The 20451-nt window shown below is 37.5% G+C and overlaps 1 pseudogene; it reads left to right on the top strand.

Moving 5' to 3' along the window:
• The window catches only part of LOC149303282 (coiled-coil domain-containing protein 85C-A pseudogene), an 86161-nt pseudogene that overhangs the window by 14786 nt on the left and 50924 nt on the right, over positions 1 to 20451 (top strand).

Below are 20451 nucleotides of genomic sequence, written 5' to 3'. Positions count from 1 at the left end.
GATCACAGGTTGCACACCCTAAAGCCAGCCCTGGAGTCCACACTGCCCACACAGCAATCACACTCCTATCATACCCAGGCAACCAGTAAATGCTGGTACCTAGGCATGATGGGACTGTGCTTGCTGTTAGCAATCACACTCCTATCATGCCAGGTCAGCCAGTACATGCTGGTACAGGGTGGCTGTAAGTGATGTGTAGACCCCATACTGCTGGCAGCATCAATACACAAGGGGGGGCAGCTAGCTAGGTTTCAGCATGTACTGGCTGACTTGGCATGATAGGAGTGTGATTGCTAACAGCAATCAAAGTCCCATCATGCCTAGGTTCCAGCACTTACACATCCAACCAGTAAATGCTGGAACCTAGACATGATGGGACTGTGATTGCTGTTAGAAATCACACCCCTATCATGCCAAGTCATCCAGTACATGATGGTACAGGGTGGCTGTAAGTGATGTGCAGACCCCATACTGCTGGCAGCATCAATACACAAGGGGGGCAGCTAGCTAGGTTTCAGCATGTACTGGCTGACTTGGCATGATAGGAGTGTGATTGCTAACAGCAATCACAGTCCCATCATGCCTAGGTTCCAGCACTTACACATCCATGCTATCACACACACACTCATTCATTCATATACTCATTCATTCACAGATTAATTCCCTAAATCATGCATACTCATTCAAACACCCTCCCCACCCCCTTACCTGCACTGCAGCTCCTCGATGCCGCTCACAGACTTCAGCAGAGGGCGCGGCCTCCCTCTGCGTTCTCTGGTACTGCACAGAGGAAACAGGACTGGAGCAGAGTCATGTGATGTCACGTGAACTCTGCTAGGTTCCGCTTCCTCTATGCAGTACAGAAGACCCTCCCACAGGTTAGTAGCAGGGCTCGAGGTGCGGCCCGCGTAAGATCGGTTGCCCTGGCTGCCGATCTTACGCAGGCCGCACCCTCTCTCTCCTCAGACTTTATTCCAAATTCGGCAGGGGGGCAACGGGGGGGCAAGGATTAACCTAGGGGGGGCAAGGATTAACCTAGGGGGGGCAAGGATTAACCTAGGGGGCCCCCCCTTGCCCCCCTGTAACAACGCCACTGGGTAGAGGGCTTGTGGAGGAGAATGAGGGACGCCGAGCCGTTGCTAGGCGCCCCTCTCTCTCCTCAGCATCAAAAAAAAAAAAAAAGACGGCGTTTAAAAGCCGCTCACTGGCGCCCCCTTTCAAATGGCGCCTATGGCACGAGCCATAGCTGCCATACCCTAGATACGCCTCTGCCCAAACCTGATTAACTAAAAGGTCAAAGGAGATAAGTGAACATCAAAGGAAAAATGTCAGCATAATGAGTTTTCAGAACTCTTCAGAGGGTTTTAGGCAGTCTCAAAAGCAATCTGAAAATCATATACAAAATTGCTGAACACTTAAGATAACCTTAAAAATAACAGATAATCAAATTCTTATAACAAATACAAAAAAATAGTGTATACTATATAATGCCTGTTATAATTTAGAGAAAAATCCAACACTTCATTTATTTCACTATGTATGGTCAACTGCGCTTGATTATAGTGAAAAATAGTGACCCTGGAAGCAGGTTCAGATTGCTCATATTTCTTGTTGTGCATCACCACATTTTAGTTGTTTTTTTGTGTGCAGTTTTATGGCTCAGCCTATCAATCATATGCATTATTCTTGGCTTTTGGGATTGTAAAGGTCACTTCATCACAACACTCATAGCCTAATAAGTAAGGCTAGTGAATATCATGAATCGTCTAGTCCTGTGGAGTCTGACTGATCTAATACAAAGAAAAGGTATTGTTTGTACAAGTTTCCCTAGGTATTTTATTGTAAACCACAGATACCAGATTGATGGAAATAAAAGCATATGCACAAAGCTGCCACTTTATTGATGCATTCTTCACATTTGTTACGTGACCCTGCTGTGCTCCTTGGTTATTGGGCACCTCGATGCAGTACAGAGCTTAGTGATCCCCTGTCTTTTTTGCAGACTGCTACATGATAATAAATCCACCCCAATATTTTGACGATGTTAGGGTTGGTCAATAACCAATCTATATAGCTTTATATGTCAAGCCAATGCCGAGCACTTTTTGATTGAACGATTTACTAGCAATAAGAATAAATGTTTATGTTGCATTGCTCACATATTAACACAGTATCATTATGTTGTTTAAGGATGTAAACCAGAAGCTGCAGGAAGATAATCAAGAGCTTAGAGACCTATGTTGTTTCTTGGATGATGACAGACAGAAAGGGAAAAGAATTTCCAGAGAATGGCAAAGACTTGGGAGATATGCTTCAGGAATCATGCATAAAGAGGTTGCATTATATTTACAGAAACTGAAGGATCTGGAAGTAAGACAAGAAGAAATTGTTAAAGAGAATGTGGAATTGAAAGAAATTTGTGTGTTGCTAGATGAGGATAAAATTGGGGGAGCTGGAAGCCGTTGCTCCATTGACAGCCAGAATAGTCTCTGTCAGTTAAATACGACAGCCAGTACTTTTGTGCGAGATGTTGGCGATGGGAGCAGTACCTCCAGTGCAGGAAGCACAGACAGCCCGGACCATCATAAATCTAACCTCACCAATAGTCCAGAGCATCTTCAAAAGAGTAGGGTTGAAGGAAGTCCTGAGCACCAGAAACGTGGAAGTGGCAGCCCTGATCATCTTCAAAAGCCTAGGAGTTCTGCAAGCCCTGATCAACAGAAACACCCGAAAAGTGCAAGTCCTGAACATCATAAAAGCGTGGGTAAAAGTAGTCCTGAGCAACAAAAGCATATTTGTAGTAGCCCAGAAAATCTACAAAAACAGATATTATGTAGTAGCCCTGAACATTTTAAAATGCATAGGTCTGGTGGTAGTCCAGAATACCAAAATCTCAGCAGTGGCAGCCCAGAACATCTTCAAAAACACACAATAAGTGGAAACTCAGACCATCTTCAGAAAGCAAGGGGCAGTAGCCCTGAGCATCTCAGACAACATTTTGGAGGTAGTCCAGAACATCTCAAACTTTTGAGTGGGAGCAGCAGGGAAGGCACCTTAAGGAGACAAGTAGCAGATGAAATGTCATCTCATCACAGAAGTGTGTACAATGGAATGAATGGTGGGTGAAAAGGCCCTACTAAATCCCCATTTGTGGAGTTTTCTCTATGTGTGAAATAACCAGACTAAACATGATACATATGATTAGCTCATGCTAAGTTATAATTACCAAATGGCCAAAATTTTCTAAATTAGGTTCTACTTATATAAACATAACCACTGTTTGAAGATCTAGTGTGTAAAATGTCTAGGTAAATTGTCTAAAAGCTAAGGAGAGAAAACTCATGTTATTCTACAGAACCAGAATATTCTCACCAAGAGCTTAATAGATTTCCTAAGATATTTGGCCTTTGTGGGACAATTGAAAGCAACATATATCTGTTAGATACAGAATTTTCAGAATGTTAAGTAGAATTGAAAGAAACTAGGCTCTTGGCCCTTTAGTAGACTGTTACAATGATGGCTTCTTATGTCATGGATTTTACTGATATTAAAATTACTTAACAAGAAAACCCAAATTAATGTCTATTAATATGACTTTTAACATTTAAAACCAATCAATTAATGCTTCAAAGTTTAAGAATTGCATTTCTGTTCAATCAGGTGGGCATTTAAACTTTTTTTAATGTTATTTATTGTAATCCTTATTGTCTGAATTTTTTAGGCTTTATAATCTATATGATTTTATAGAATTTTAAAAGACATACTAAGGAAGACTCACACACAGTCTGACTTCCTACTGGGAGCCGACAAAGCTCTTTAGAGAGGAATATTATGAGAAGATCCATATTCATAACTTTAAATAGTGAAAACGTGTGTGACAACAGCATGAGATAACCGTGACTCTTTATAACGTGGTGTGCTAGATATTTAAATGACTGTTTTCCCAAATGCTTGATTATAAATCATCTGCTTCATATTTCCAGTTTTCCTTAAAGCTTTGAATTTCATTTTGAAGGGGAATATCAAAGCATTTCAGATCTGATTGTCATTCCGTTGGGATTATTACTCGCGAAAGAGAAAAAGGGCAGACTAATACTATATAGTAAATGAGATTTGAGGAAGGGTTATGCAGTTACATGACATAACTTAGCTATGCCTATTATTCATAGGATGCAGAAGGGCATTCCTTCATTTGTATTGCTTTAAGATGTGTTCCTTTAAATGCATTTAGACCAACATTTTGTTGTACACAGTGAAAAGTCTGTTGTATTCACTGCCTTCTTTCCTAAGTATGCTAAATACCACATTACTCCAAGTCTCCATGTTACCTAATGGGCTCTATCTACTGCTACACAGGTTCTTGCTATTGAAGGGGCTTAGCATTGAGCTAATTCTAATATTGTAAAACATAACAGGAAAACCAGAACAACATATGACAGTGGGAGCTGCTCATAACCATCTGGGGAAAAATAATTTTCTGTATTAGGAACATTAGCAGTGAGATAAGATGAAAGTATAATTATCTCGTATACTTAAGGTTTGTATACAGTGCTCTTGGGTAGAAATAATTGAATTCCTCTTCCATCCTTTCTCCAAAGTGCCTTAGCTTTGGGGCAGAAATAAATGTTTTCTTACTCCCTCCTGTAAAATATTTAAAATGAACGGGATGGCAGGTATATGAGAGGATCTTCCACAACCCTTTTTTATAGACCCACAATCAATATATTATATTATAATTATTATATTATATATTATAATATATATAAATATATTATGCTTCTTGCAGACTATTTCCAAAAAAAACACAATCAATTCCCCAATAACAATCCAGTGAATGGTCTCCACGTTCCTCCTCATTCCATGATCAAACCCTCTGTCTCTCTCAGCTTCTTCCCCCCAACCACAGTGAACGAAGTTCACGCTCTATTGTCTTCCTCACACCTCACTACATGCCCTCTCGACCCCATCCCTTCATACCTAATTCCATCACTCTCTTATAGCCTTACTCCTGCCCTCACTCATATCTTCAACTCCTACTGGCATATTCCCATCCACATTCAAACATGCACAGCTCACTCCCATCCTTCAGAAACCCTGCCTTGACCCAAATTCTCCTGCTATCTACTGTCCCATATCACTACTTCCAATAACATCTAAACTCTTAGAAAAACTAATCTACGACTGTCTAACCCACTTTCAGTCCTCAAACTCCCTGCTAGACCCCCGGCAATCTGGTTTACACCCACAGCACTCGACTGAAACGGCTCTCACCAAGGTCACAAACAACCTTCTATCTGCTAGAAACAACGGTCACTACTTCTAATCTTACTCGACCTCTCTGCTGCTTTCGACACAGTCGACCACCCCCTCCTCCTACAGACTCTCAGCTCTCTTGGTCTCTGTGACACTGCTCTCTCCTGGATTAACTTCAGGGTATCTTTCTAACAGATCCTTCTCTGTGTCTTTTACTGGCGACTCCTCCTCTTCAATGCCTCTGTCTGTTGGAGTACCTCAGGGTTCTGTCCTGGGTCCTCTATTCTCCATCTATACTTCCTCACTTGGATCATCAGCTTTGGCTTCAAATACCACCTCTATGCAGACGACACACAAATCTATCTCTCCACCCCCAATCTCTCTGCATCTGTCCTCTCTCAGATCAGCAGCTGCCTATCTGGCATCTCTTCCTGGATGGTCTCTCACCACCTCAAGAAAAACATGTCTAAAACTGAGCTCCTTCTAATCCCTCCCTAATCTAATAGAGTTAATACTAACTTCTGACCTTTCTATCACTGTCGATGGTACCACTATCTCTCCTTCACCACTAGTCTGCTGCCTCGGAGTGAATCTAGACTCAAACCTATCTTTTATCCCTCACATCATATCACTCTCTAAATCATGCCACAACAAACTATGCAACATTTCCAAAATCCGTCCATTCCTGACTGTCAGCACCGCAAAACAACTAATCCACTCCCTCATTATCTCCCGTCTAGACTACTGCAACAACCTACTTGCTGGCCTCCCTCTCTCCCGACTATCCCCCCTCCAGTCTGTCCTCAATGCCTCTGCCAGACTAATCTATCTCACTTGAAGCTCTGCATCTGCCGCACCTCTGCGAGTCCCTCCACTGGCTCCCCCTCCGTAGCAGAATTAAATTAAAAATACTAACTCTATGCTTCACTAACTATGTAACTATATGTAATTTAGCATATTTGGCAATATGTAAAATATGGGAGTTTCTATGAACATGCTATTATATTGTATAAAACCAATATAGAGAGAAACAATAGCAGCAGAACTAACACACAGTTCTTCTCCTGTTGTTATCAGGGGATAGTGCAATATTTATACCAAACAAATAGCCACAACACTAAAATAACAAGTCAACTTATTAATTTCAGCATTGCTGCAGTGTTTCTAGCCACAATTCGTGCTAAAGAGAAGTTACTGCCTTCTCAAAATATCAATTATAAAGGAAAAATCAAGCTATTGGACTGCCAAAAAAATGATAAACCAAATGCTCATCTAACATAATGATATCCAGCAGCCAACTATAGGATGGAGGGACAAGGGCTGAGTAAACCTTGTCTTATGTGTTTCTTTCCTCACAAAATATCTGCATACGAATAAAGGGTGCATAGAGTCCCTTTGTTGTTTCCTGTTCAATCTCATTATGTTGGAATAATTATTTGGCTTTATAATATGATTTTGATAAGCTGAACACTTTTTAACCTGTATTCTATATTTTAAGTGTATACCTCCTAGAATCCTCAAAGGTCAATCAACTTAAGTTTCACTATTGTCTGACGTATACCCATTCTATTGTACATATCCTGTCCTGCTGCATACATAATTCACACAATTGCTTAATATCTGGTACATTTTCATTGCATTTTTATTTTAGGTCATTTTATTTTATCACCTCTCTGCTCTCTTGACATTAGGCTATTTATATATGATAAAGCTGCTTCTACAGAACTCTTTATTGCTATTCCTGCTAAATATGAAACCTTGACAGTGTGAGGTTTTTTTCCTGTAACAAGGCATTCAAATAGGTAACTTCCTGAAGATAAGTCCTTGGTGTATCAGTTAAAGGTTGTAAGCCAGTGATTTTGAATGCTTATGATTGCTCCCCGATGACAAAGCCCTTCAATGCACACAGCACATGAAACAAAATAAAATACACTTATAACAATAAGACCAAGATACACACAATGTAACAAAGTATGTCATTTTTTTTGCCTGTGGTATAACCTCAATCATTTGCATGTGTCTGTTTTAGACATAGCTTTTGTGCATAGCACATGTCCATGAGATAAGCTTTCTTCATACAGAGTTGATTGAGTTGAGACAGAGCATACTAAACACAATGCAATCCAGCTCCGAACACAAACAATAACAGCACAACAAACTATATAGAGGCATATCTTATGTTTATAGTCAATAAAAAATATGTACGTCTAAAAACAGTTTTATACTTTCCTAAGTTGAGTACTGTAGTACAAAGAAGGGACATTATTACCATGATACCAGTCATGGTAAAGTAACCCCAAAGAGTCCTCAGGGAAAGAAAAGTTTATTGTGTTAGCAATGACACATGGCATATGGGAGAAAATATTACAAGAGTCTAAAAAAATAAGAGGGTGGATCAGGAGCCAGTTTCCATCAAAACAGTTGATTATAGAATACTGTTTGAGCAAGCTGAGGATCAGCCCACTACTGTCTCATACAGTAAACTGTTGTCTCTTAAGGATCAGGAAATTGCCAGCTAACAACAAAAGTGTCTGTAACATTGTTCAATGGCACCCTCTTTAAATTTACCTGGAAAAGGTCCATATAAAAATGTATTAAGAGTTTTATCTACAGAGTTTGTTTTCTACGGTTCCCAAAAAAGCCTGTACAAAAACACAGTAGCATAATAAATGCAATGAAAGGTTCTCCACTATAATTCAGTGTGGGCAGTGTCTGTAACTGCATAGATACCTGCCATGCATATATTTCTTAGGGGAATGCCTGCCTTAACATGTGAACACATGTGGAGGCCTTCAGCAAAGTTGGTACATCAAGCTCTCTTTTGCCATTCTTGGAAGGATTGTACATGATTGCTCACTTTTTTCTGTCCATTTTGGAATCCCATATGAAGATGAAAACTGTCCCAACAATGAGTCCACAGACTGCAGCATAGGAAGAATCTTGTTTTGCAGAACCATCCCCAGGATACTAAGGTCTTTAAGGCAGCATAGTTCAGGGTTTTGTTTGGCTTTATTCAGTCCTCCTTTCCAGCTTTTGAGCACTGTGCCATGCCCCCCATGCTAGACCTCAATGATCTTAATGAAGTCTGTAGTGGTATAAGGGGCAACAGATAGAAAGAAAGGTTGCAATGCACTGACTTCCCTCAGTTGACATTTGCACCTGCTCTCAATGATTGGTGATTTAAGCATGAGTGTCACATCATCCATGCAGAGCAAGGTCTTTATCTCCATATTATTATGCCACTTGGCATAGCAATCCCTGTCAAGATCCCACATGATGCAGTTTGCAAAGAACTCTAGTTTTCCAACACCAGGCTCTAAATGTCTTCGTACTTTAAGTAAAAGTAACAGTAGAAGATGGCCTCAAAAGCAAACCTATGCAAAATCCTGCCAATAAACTCTTGTGACAACCAAAGCTTTCCCTTTTTTGACTCCAGCCACTAATCCATCTGCAGCAGACACCTTAGGGTACTTCAGGTCCTTGTATTAGTTAAAGACTACCTTTTGGCATGCCTCCTTTGCTTTGCCTTACTACTCCTATGTTGTCTTGGAGCTCTTTGCTAGTGGAGTTTTCTGAAGACAAAAGAGCTTAGTTTTTCCTCATTCTCAAGATTTACACAATGAGTTGTATGGCTTGAAGTCTCCTCCTACTACCCTTTTCTTCTTTCGTCCAGGATTTCTTTCTGTTATGTCTTATTTCAGTAGTTTTGTAAGTAGGCAGTATGTCCATCATTGTCTAGTTTGATGGGACTTGGGGTGTTTGCATTCAGGTATAGTGGCAGATAATTATTTATAAGATTATGTGGACATGTCCTCAACAATGACCTTACCCAAAGGGTTCAAATATTTTTTACTGTAACTGTACATATACTATAATAATACCAAATATCATTTGTCTATAATAATACTAATATAATATGAACTATGTATCATGGTTATATATTATTTATTTATGTGGTAGAAAAAATATGTCTCCTTGGCAACAAAATCTTGGTAACAAACAATCTTCTTTTTAGCCAATCAGCCAACATTGCCCTAGTTTTCCAAATCAATGTTTCCCTAAAGGAAAATCCAATAATATCTTCTGTTTTACAGAAATACTTTTATCTGGCATTTTAATTTGTACTATGGTACATTTATTTACAAAGTATGTAGAATAAATTTAGATAAAATGGCTATAAAATCTATATGCTTCTATTGATTCACATTATTTGATTTAAACATTTTTCATAAAATTATTTTTATCCTGCTCCGGAAAAATAGCCAAGTATGTGTAGTCAGACATACTTTACCATGGAGTAAACTGGGTAGTTGCCAAGGGCCTATACACTCGATTCACCCACACCCTGTACTGTGGCTTCCAGTTGCATTATTCCAGTAATATAAAAGAGGAGTAATCTGGTAAACTATAGGGCCACACTGCATCCCTTTTGTTGGTGATCTAGTAGTGAATCAGGGAGATATATATTACAGGACAGATTGCTTCTCAAATGGTTAAGAAAATCCACAATGTAAATGGATTTGCAGTAAATGGATTTGCAGGAAAAGGGAGAAGTGTTTTGCATGAAGACATGCCCCTGCTTCACTGAAGGGCATCCACCCTACCACCCCCTTCAGGCAAATACAATAAAACAGATGGTGGAGAATGTGCTCTAGGGATTCAAAAAGTCATTGACATCTATCAGTCTGGATTGGGTTACAAAGCAATTTCTAAGCCTCTGGAACTCCAGCGAACCTCAGTGAGGGCAATTATCTACAAATGGAGATAACTTGGATCAGTAGTGAACCTTCCCAGGAGTGGCGGCCTTCCAAAGTTCCTCCAATGACTCATCCAGGAACCCAGACTAACATGTAAAGAACTGTAGGCCTCACTTGCCTTAGTTGATATCAGTGATCACAATTCCCCAATAAGAAAGATACTGTGCAAAAATTGCATCCATTGTCAGTTGTAAGGTGAAAACCATTGCTGACCAAAAAGAACAAAAAGGCTTGTATCACTTTTGACAAAAAAAAAAGATCTTGGTGACTTTTCAGATAATTTTCTGTGGACTGATGAGTCAATAGAGGAACTTTTTGGAATACATGGTGTCATGGTTCCTGTATTCCAGTCTAATATATGAATTAAAAAAAAGAAAAAAGTATCATGTGCTAAATGTTAGTGAATAAACAACAAATAGCTATTCATTCTATACAATTATAACACCATTAAATATCAATCCAACCTTATTAAAGTCCAGAGCAAAGGTTTTTTTACTTATCTCTGGATAAGGTTGGATTGAAGGTTGGATTGATATTTTGGACACACATTTGGGATTTAATTGATTGCTTACTTATTGACAAATTAACTACAATCTATTTATTTTTTCATCCTATATATTATCCACATATGTTTATGATGGATTTATAAAAGATTTTTAAAATTCATATATTTAATGATTTAAATATCTAACACAGGACACTGTTAAAGTTAAAGTTATTTATATTTTTATGGTGTTAGTAATGCATAAAGGGATTAGCTATTTGTTGTTTATTGCATTTAGCGCAGGGCACTTTTTTTTTACTTTTTTGATGCAATTCTGTAGGCAGCTAACACAGGGGCTCATCACAGTTTTTTTATTTTAGATATCCTGTATGAATTATACGTGATTTTGTGAGTATTTCCACTTTCAGCCTCTAGTGGCCAGTCTACCTGGTTTTGGAACTCTTGCTCCAATTTGATGTTGTCAACCGGGCCTCATTAACCACCACAATCCTGTGCAGCCCTGCCCTATAAATAGTAGTTGCTCTGCAAACATGACCTTTGCATTGTGTGAGTGTTGCAGCCTAATCAGTTGCTGTTAGCTGTACCTTTATCACCTGGCAGGACCTGGGACCCCCTAACTTAGGGGTTCAACCAGTTCCAGTGTCTCATGTTATCTCATGGCAGCTTTGCTCCTAGCTGGATTCCTTTTGTACTTCAAGCAAAATGCCTTCTCTGAGGTATTTCAGTCAAGTGCCCTGTCTGAGGGCATCCAATAGTGCCATTTGACGACTATTTGACGACTATGAGAAGGTTTAGTATTTCTGTATCTAGTACCCACAGGATTACATTTTCTCTAAGTGCAATCATTTATTTTGCACTATGAAGTGTTTTGACAGGTTTTACGTATTATCATTATCATTTTTCTTCATATATTTTTATGCAGTAGGTTTATGCACTAATGTCACCCTTGCTGATTTCACATTCTTTTCTTGGCCACCCCTTCTTCTTTTGATCCTCCAACCAAGTGCCCTGTCCTAGGGCCTCCAGTCTGCCCTGCTCACTCTGGTCACAGAGCGGCACCCACCAGTCCGACCAGCTGGTCTGGGGCTGCTTTGCTGCTTCAGGACCTTGGTGACTTGCTATAATTAATGTAACCATTAATTCTGCTCTTTACAAGAAAATCTTAAAGGATAATGTGTGACCATCAGTTTGTGACCTGAAGCTCAAGCATGGTTTAGTTCTGCAGCAGGACAATGATGTAAATCAGACACACAACTCCACCTCTGAACGGCTCAAAAGAAATAAAATGAAGGCACGCCAATGAACCCCAGATTTTTAATTGCAATGTGATTAGTAAAATATAAAAAAATAGAAAAAACAAAATAGTTAAAAAAAATAGAAAGATTATCTATTTATTGAAGACAAGGTGAAGCCTTGAATTGAGTCACATTTCCACGGATAAAATATACCTGAACTGGAGCGCTACCCAGCAGGAACAAAAGTTAATTTACTGTCAAGGATGTGGTTCATACCCATATTATAGCATCAATGAGTCTAACAGTTTTATGGTTGATTTTATAAAATGATCTTATCAGGATTTTTCATTTCAGATCTTTTATTTCTATAGGGATTTGGAGGCTTTAAATTGAATTAATCGTTGAATGCTCTGGTTCACTGACTTCCCATCTGTCTTTATTGAATTATAATACATCTCTTAATATGAAACCACAAAAGTTCAATGATAATAATTATTTGATTGCCCAAACCATCAATAAAATTAACTGTACTTTAAATCCTATAAAGTTCTTACTATTTAGACATATATTTCATATATTGTATTTAGGTATCTTGAATAGCTTACAACCAACGTAACACCCACTTATAACAATTTTGCAGTTTTTTCTATTAATAAAATGTATACAATTTAGCAATTTTATCTTAGTTTTACTACCTCATAGTAAGGTGTATAGTATATTTTTCCAGTGGCCACTTATACTAGCCAGATAATGTGATATATTTTTTAATAAAGATTATAGCTCAGAGTGCCCCACAGACTGTGTAAACCTAATTCATTATAATTAATTTGAGGACATTACATTACAAACACTATTTATTTTTCCCTAAATTGTATTTTCTGAATATATTAATATAACTACAATAGTTATATACATAATTTTTACCTTTTTTTTATTTTTTATTACTTCTTTCACATTGACAATATATGTTTTACAACATAATAGTAGGAAATTTATAGTTATAACTTGACCTCTCTATGCATTACGAAGGTCCAACCGCAGTCAACTTCTGCTGGAAGAAGAGCTTGGCCAGTGCTGTATAATGTATAGTGAAATCAGTGAGAATTCTTCAAAGTCACCGTACTCTTTGAACTACACATTATGTAGGGCTGGGTCTGACATTCTTTAGGGAGAAACCTGCCAGTGTTGGCCCTTTATAATGAATAGTGTAGGTTTAAAACCAAGTGATGGGTTGCTCTCTCTCTCATTCTCTGGAATGATACCTGGTAGAGTTCACACCCTTACAGTTTGACACCAAGGTCTTGCATTCATTTTTGAAAAATCACTCCTCACTACAGTGCTGTGAAAAAGTATATGCCCCTTCCAAATTCTTGATTACATGTTAAATGTTTCAGATCATCCAACTAATTTTAGCTCTTGGAATAATTTTGGTAGGCTGGAAACTTCTATGGTTTGCTGGAGTCCCATAGGGCAATATAGGATTGGATACTTTTTTTTTCTTTGTATGAAAAGTAACATGGTAATGTAGCTGAAAAAGGCTAAAGTTCCTCAAATTCAAACCTTCTACCCATCTTCCTGTTTTTGATCCAAAAGAAGGCAAAAGAAACCAATTAAGCTATTTTTTTCAGATTTTGCCACTTAGAGGAAACGATTATTTGTGACTCCAAGAGGCAATCAGATTTATCCTTGGATCAAGATATCCAATATTAATATTTATTCAATCATTTATAGCCCTCTAAAAAATATCCAGACCCTTTTTGAAGGTATCCATTGAATTTGATAGCACAATCTTGGCAGTGCATTTCATACCTTTATTGCCCTTACTGTAAATAATCCCTTGCTTTGATGTATATGAAATCTTCACTTTTCCAGTCTGAAGATGACATTCTGTTCTCTTGTTTTGTAAATTTCTATTAATGAACAAGTCACTGGAGAGCTCTTTATATTTGCCCTGCACATGTTTCTAGTTCCATAACGTCCTTAAGTACTGGTGCCTAGAATTGCACTGCATATTCAATGTGCGTTGTTACCATTGATTTTTAAATAGGAAAGATGAAATCCTCATGCTGTGAATCCATAACCGACTTTATACACGTCAATAACATATTGTCCTTTGCAGCTGCTAACTGGCATTGCGCGCTGTTGCTAAGTCTGTTATCTGCAATCATTCCATAATCCTTCTCCATTTTCCCAGGTAGATACCTGTATATGTTGCATTATTATTATTTTTACCATAATGTGAAACTTTACATCTGTCTATATTGAGCTTCATCTGCCAGTTCCTTGTCCATTCCCCCACTCTGCCATCCTGCAGAGAAGCAACATCAAGGTTAGACTGAGTTATCCTACCTAATTTTGTGCCATCAGCAAACACTGGGGCATGGGTCATAATCCATTATGGGAATTAACAAATTAAAAAGAAGAAGACTAAGGACAGACACCACTTAAGAAGAAGTGGAGGTACTCCACTTAAGAATGCTCATTTTACAAGCACTCATTGCATTCTATGATCAAAAACTGCATTTGATGTTTACTCTGGTTATCATCATCTAATAGTAAAACTAATTTGATGATCGGAACCATTTAAATTAGAAAAATATGCAAAAGAAATTGCATTATGGTTAATAGTTATTGATTTCAAATAGCTGTTGATTACATTAAAGCGTACTTTTCATGGAATTTTTTACAGTTCCAAATATCTGCTGAGATTTGTTTTCTTAAAATACCAGCTCAAAAACCAGATATGAGCTCAAAAAACAGATATGTGGTCCTCTATGAAAGGGTAGCTTGATAAGCAAGTGTATGCTATATTAAAATTTAGTTATTTAGAATACATACATATCAATATAGTACTGTGAAAAAGTTTTAGGCAGGTGTGAATTTTTTTTTCAAAATAGACAAATCAACATTTGGTGTTGAAAACATCTGACAGTGTGGCGTTTGTATTTAGATTGGGCAGGGCCGGATTGACTTAGGGGCTGATGGAGCTGCAGCTCCAGGCTCCTACCTTAAAATAGGCCCAGTCAGGACCCGGTCGCAGTTGCGGCGGGCTTAAGGGGCCCTGCGTTAATGAGTCCTGACTGGGCCTATTTTAAGGTAGGGGCCTGGAGCTGCAGCTCCATCAGCCCCTAAGTCAATCCGGCCCTGCCGCGGGCCCGGTTGCAGTTGCTGCTTGCTTCGGCAACAAGGTAAGTAGGGTGAGGGAGTAGGGTGAGGGAGGGGGGTGCAGTGAGAAGGGGCAGAGGGGGGTTAGATAGTGAGAAATGGGGAGAGGGGTACATAGTGAAAAGGGGGGAACACAGAAGGGGCAGATAAGATGGGGAGAAGGGGGTAGTGTGAATGCGTATAAGAATGAATGAATAAATGTGTGGATGAATTGTGTGAATGCGTATGACAATGAATGAATTCATGTGTGGATGAATTGCTTGAATGATTTGTGAGACTGCATTAATGAATGTGTTAATGATTTGTGTGAATGAGTGAGTAAATGCAAAGATGGTACATGAAGGGTAGGCTTTAACAATAAATAAATAAATAAAATGGGCTGCTCTGGCTTAAATGCCCGGGCCTATTTTTTGTCCCAGTCCGGGCCTGCATGCAGACTTACATATTCACATAACATTCAATGTGTTAATTAAAACTAAGCAATCACCTTTTTTTCATTAAATCATTAGCCCAACTAAAACTCAATAACTGTGTTATTTTATTTGGATACATATTTAATCTCATATATTTATATTCCCTTTATGATAGTGTTTGCAATATTTTTATTGCCAAAAGAATTTGAAACTGCCCAGTTGGAGCTACCAACAGTAATATTGTTTTTTTTTAAATACTTCTTTTTTCATATTTGATTTACATTGTCCTTGCCACAAGAGATAATAGAAATAATAACTTCTTAGATCTCTTCTGAAATCTGAGATGTGAGATCAATGGCATGCCTTATCCTTCCAAATACGATAATGATATTAACATAAAAAAAATACCAGCATGAACTACATGTATTAAGTACTTGTCACATGCAGGTCTCTCTGTGGTGCTGGACATCCTGCTGCCTCTCTCTCTCCTTTCTTATGAGCTAATATTGTTCCTTCCGCACAGACAGAAGAATATAGTATATAAGGAAGTGCCTAGCAATAGACATCACTAATTATAAATGGGAAGCATTTCACAGCTCACAAAGTAGAATGTTCAAAATCCATGTCCATACCTGGGAACTTCTTGGCTCCGGCTACCCGGAGCCTTCCCTTGCAGGACGCGGCCAGGACTGCACACTGACGTCAGCGGCCAGTCCCGCTGATGTTGGTGGGCGGTCCCGCTGACACCCCCATTTCAAGGAAAAATGGGCGGAGAGCGGGGCGTGTCAAGACCCCGCTCCCAAGACCCGGAGGTTTTGAGTCTTGACCCGGAGGACCGGAGGAGCAGGACTCACCCAGCAATCTCCGGGTCAAATCCGGAGAGTTCCCAGGTATGTCCATGTCTCATGAAAACTTTACAGACTTTCAAAATTGTAACATGTGCACCTAAATTATCCACTTAGAAAAAAATATTGAAGGGAATGAAAGAAAATAAATATACAGTAATAATAATTTGACAATTTATGGACAGAAAAGATAGGGGAGAAATTAAGAGCTGTCCTATTCAGTTATTTTATTTTCAGTTAGTTATTTTAGCGGGTTTTGGGTCTGTCAGTTCAGACAATTTATTTATTTAAAAACATATTGGTTACCTAAACTACTGTTACGTAGCAGTGCCATATTTTATTTTCTGTAATAATAATAATTTAACAATTGGTTAATTAAAGGGTTTTAAAAGTCAGACTGCAATGAGAATTAATTACATTAATTAATAATGATTGAAAAACATAAATAGCAAATTAGCAACCCACGTATAAAAATAAAGTAGATGCTCTGTATAAGTGACCTAATTGTGTCAAATAAGTAACGTCACTGTCAGATATTTCTATGTTCTATACAGTGTTTCAATTAATGCAATATATGCAGTGCCAAGTAACAGGTTATTAAAGTGACATGTCCCATACATCCCCACAAACAGTGCTGGACTAGGGATAACGAGGCGGCTCTGGCACCCCAGGACTGTTGGCTGCCTTATGATGTAAGTAAGGCTGATGGCTGGATAGGACAGGTTGCGTTTTAATGCTCCTGTAGCGATTTGCAGCCAGCGGCTCCACACTGCACCTGAAAAGGCAGATCGGGTGAGTATGTGAGGTATGTCCTGGGGAGCCAAGTACAGAAACAGTTTCATATATAGCATATAAATGTAAATGTATTCCTAGTTGATAAACACGAGTGATCACCCAGTGATAAAATGAAAAATAAAAGAGTACTTCCCAACAACAGGCAGGTGTAACCAAAGAAAAGACACTCTCCAACTGTCCAACACAATATAGATACACTAAGGGGCGCTTGCACAATGGGGAAAGAAAATAAAAGAACACAATAGTGTAGATTGTAATTATTTAATGTGAATCTGTGTATTATATGCACTCACAAGAGGAAAAAACGAAATCAGGCTCTTCTAATAATTCAAATATTTACTTTCACGATCTCTAAAATCAGAAAAAAACAGGACACAATGGCACAGTACCGGTGTGGGTGGTGGCAGTAAATTAACAAATAATTAATTGATTTGTTTATTTTCATGTTTGTCTCAATAATAACATATGTAGACCTATCATATTCTATATTTATGTTGTACTGTATGTGAGAGTTGCCATCTTGCTGCAGTTAAACCTGTTTTGAGATTTTGCGGTGCCTAGGAAAATAACTTTGCAGATGAACAGTGCAGAAGTTGCACATATAGTTTGTTAAAATAAATCCAAAATATTATTTTTGAAGGGATCACATGGAAAGCAGGAGTCAAAGGAAACGTTGTATTAAGTGCCTTGGGTAGGCCTTTCCAAGAAGGAAATATTAGAATAAATTAAAATGATTAATAAAAAAAACCTCAAGTTATAGATGGTTTCCAGGACTAGATAGAATAATGTTATGTATTTCTTGAACAGATTAACTCATCATTTTTATTACCTTGCGGTTGAGTTGTCTCCACTTTCTGTGCAAATTGGAAAATATAAAAGCGGGCCAAATGGCCAAAGGCCATGGATACATGGGCTTATTAATGCCAAAACAAGTGTCAAGCAGGAATTCTCCAGTAGTTCCTATAATAATTTACCACATTTTGCCTTTTCTATATACGGTCAAAAGCATATTTTTGAGGCAGTTGAGAATTGAATGTTTTTCATCTTGTATTACCAACCAAGCAAATGAAAATAGCTCTTTAATCTGGCATCAATATTCAAATTTAGGGCTTCATTCAATATAGTTTTACAGGTTGATTTACATCTTAAAGCTCATTGTCGCTGAATAATTTCACTGGAATCACTAGATAATTTCACAGCAATCCGTAAAAAAAGTCGCAAGAATGCGTTTTTTGTTATTTTCTATATATTGTCAAGGCTAACGTATTGGTTTGTCTTAGTCCGTCAATTCTCATCTTGCCATACCCCTTGAATATATGTATTGTATTAAGCGCTGCTTAAATTGATGGCGCAATATAAATAAAAAGATAATAATAATAATAATGAATAATAATAAAAATGAATAATAAACCACCTCTGATTATACCCTGACAAAAGTACTGGTGTCCAAAGGCAAATTTAAACACAAAAAGTAACCTTTATCTTTGACAGACCATTTACTCATTAACAGCAAATGTGAAAAGGTAAAATATAGAAAAATTAAAGGTTTTCATGTACATTTTTTCCTAATTGTAGTTCACTGTCTGTCGAAGAATATCAGAGGCCATACTGAAAGCTAATGAGATTTGAAATGTTTTAGTGGTGATATAATGGTAAAGGTCTAGTTTAAGCAGGCTATTGAGAAATTGCATTGCAAGAGTGTCAATAGCAATTAATGGTTTATAGAGCAGAGCATATTGTACATTTAATTAGAAACCATAACATTTACTGTGTGGAATGAATATAATAAGGGCATATTAGAAATTAGTATTCTGAATGTCCAAAGCAATAAAATGTGAATTCTCACAAAGCTGAAACACATTTTACAACCAAATAAATTTGCAAAATAAACATTATAATTTCTTACATTTCTCTACAAATTTATTTCTGCTTATAAAAATAGGATTTTTATTTTTGTTACTTGAAAGTCACGCTGTATTACACATTTGCATATTATAAATAAAACCTGGGGTATTGTAACACACTTACTTATGGTATATTAAATGCTTGACTCAAACCAATAATACTCTGTATATGCAGAACCAGAGAAAATATATGTAGTGAGATATACAGTATTTTAATCTAAATAATAAATATTGTTATTAAAGCATTGAGCAATGGTTTCCCAATGGTTTAACCCCTTAAGGACCGGGCTCATTTTTCGTTTTGTACCCTGTGGGACCGAGGCTGTTTTGACACTTTTGTGGTGCTTGTGTTCAGCTGTAATTTTCTCCTCACCCATTTAGTGTACCCACATAAGTTATATATTGTTTTTTTCAGGACAAGATGGGCTTTCTTCAGATACCATTATTTTGATCGTATCATCTTATTTACTATAAAAAAAAATAAAAAAACATGGTGAAAAATTGAAAAAAAAACACATTTTTGAAAAATCTTTTACTCACCTAAAAAAGCAAGTAAAAAAACTAGCTAAATAGATTCTACTACTTGTCCTGAGTTTAGAAATACCCAATGTTTTTATGTTTTTTTTGCTGTTTTTTGTAAGTTATAGGGCAATAAGTACAAGCAGCGTTTTATGATTTCCAAATCTTTTTTAACAAATCTGGTCAGTCTGCCTCCATCTCCTCTTTGGAACATCTTTGAAGCCGGTTAACTCAATTTAACCCATTCAAACCATATATTTTTGAAAACTAGACACCCCAGGGTATTCCAAATGCTGTTATTTTAACCCTTTCCATGCACCAATTATAGAACTACACTTTGTCAAACTTTGTAATAGTAATTTTTTTTATTTTTTTTTCACACAAATTGTACTTTAGTTATAGATATACAGGTCCTGGTATATGCCACTGTCAAACAACATGCCAATGTGTGTTCAGGAACATCTCCTGAGTGCAGTGATACCCGACATGCATGGGTTTGTCGGGTTGTTTCAGATTTAAAATGCCACATTTGGGAAGTGCGCTTTTTTTCGCCATTTTGGTCAGTCTGTACCTATGCCCTATCTTTGAGCTAGGCCACTCCAATTTACCCCATCAGCCATTTTTTTATATATTAGACACCCCTTGGGTATTTGAAGTGCTTTTATTTTAACTCTTTGTTGAGATTTTTGAGAAATTTTAGCACTTGCTCAAAATAATAAACTTTATTTTTTAATTTTATTTTATTTTTTTAATACTTTTTTTATATTTTTTTTTTACACATTTTGCTGGTACTGGATGGTTCATCTAGTGACATCACTGCATAATTATTTTTAAATGTTAGCACATTTTTTTAAATTTTTTTTTTCCATTTTTTATTTATTTTTATTTTTTTTGAATATTTTACTAATCACATAGTGATTAGAAAGCTGGGCTCCATTGACTTGCATGGTTGAATGCAGTACCTGTATTCAACCAGCAAGTGGAGCCAGTTCTCTAGAGGGTCTGGAGACCCTCTAGCGAACTTTTTCGTCTTTATTGTTTTATTTCCCGGGCCGCCGCC

The sequence above is a fragment of the Sceloporus occidentalis genome, unplaced genomic scaffold (genome assembly GCF_023333645.1).
Source record: "Sceloporus occidentalis isolate IW3139 unplaced genomic scaffold, rSceOcc1.0.p SCAF_15, whole genome shotgun sequence".
Taxonomy (NCBI): Eukaryota; Metazoa; Chordata; class Lepidosauria; order Squamata; family Phrynosomatidae; genus Sceloporus; species Sceloporus occidentalis.
The sequence above is the reverse complement of the archived record's forward strand: the minus strand, read 5'-3'. Positions and strand labels throughout refer to the sequence as shown.